Genomic DNA, 1,139 nt, shown 5'->3' on the forward strand with positions numbered 1-1,139 from the left:
TATTTTGATTCGATCTTCTCTTCTTCCAACTGTTGGCTGGGCTGAATAGTAGATGTAGTATGGATCATTAATGGCTCATAATGAACTTCTTCTTCAGTAAAAATCTCCATTACATGAGGTTGTGATTTTGAGTCAGGATTTTGAGGAGGTAACCTCTTGTTAACAAGTATCATTAATTGGCCTAGTTGAGTCTCAATGTTCTTGATGGAAGCTTGACGATTTCTCACATTAGCATCAATAGTATCATGTCTTTGTTCAGAGGCTTCCGTAAACTGATTAAGTATTGACTCAAAATCCAATTTCTTCTTGGGTGGTGGTTGTTATTTTTGGTAGTAGCCTCGACCGGTTTGTCTATATTTCTCGTCCTTTTTCTTCTTGTACTCGTCATAAGGAAACCACTCCTTTTTTGGCTTCCTCCAGGCTTCATCATATTTGTCACCACTAGAGTAAAACACTTGCACTTTCTTATTCCCATGCTCATCCAAATCGCAATCCTTCGTTAAATGTGGCCCATGGCAATTGTCACGTCCAACTCTTATGGTGTGTATATATTGATTGAATTTTGTCATTCGCCTATCCATATTCTTTAGTTTAGCAATGATGGTAGCCATGTTCTCGTTCCCTCCATCTCCTTTACCTCTAGTAACATGTTCTCGTGGGTTATGATATCCGCATGAGTTCTTTGCAAATTCTTTAGTTAATCTTTAATGGTAGCCAGTTCTTTCTTTGTCATAGGTCATTGAGAGCCAAGAAGTTTCCTTGTTGTAACATTCACCCCATCATAGAAAATAGACACTTCTTGTTGGATACTTAGATCATGTTGAGGACAACTCCTAAGCAACCCTTTGTATCTCACCCATGCTTCATATAAGGATTCTCCGACTTCGTGTTGAAAATTAACAATCTTCTTCTTTAGCTTTGAGATCTTTGAAGGCGGGCTGAATTGCTCAATGAAAGCGTCATGAAGATTGACCCAAGTAGTAATGGATTCGGGCGCGAGTGATTTTAAACCAAACTTTGGCTTCACCGGTGAATGTCACCGGAAGCATCCTAAGTAACACTGATTTTCGTGGCACATTTAGAACATTGAAGTAGTTTGCAATGTCCTTTACTTCATCGTTGTGTTTGAATGCGTCTTA

The 1,139-nt window shown here is 38.9% G+C and overlaps 1 non-coding gene across 1 annotated transcript; it reads left to right on the forward strand.

Annotated features, from left to right (window-relative positions):
• The first annotated feature begins 812 nt into the window (after positions 1-812).
• Positions 813-919, forward strand: LOC145110245 (small nucleolar RNA R71). The gene has a single exon (XR_013709628.1). It is a non-coding gene; the product is annotated as a small nucleolar RNA R71 (small nucleolar RNA).
• The last annotated feature ends 220 nt before the right edge of the window (positions 920-1,139 follow it).

This window comes from Lactuca virosa, chromosome 4 (assembly GCF_052849685.1).
Source record: "Lactuca virosa cultivar CGN04683 chromosome 4, Lactuca_virosa_CGN04683_v6, whole genome shotgun sequence".
Classification (NCBI taxonomy): domain Eukaryota; kingdom Viridiplantae; phylum Streptophyta; class Magnoliopsida; order Asterales; family Asteraceae; genus Lactuca; species Lactuca virosa.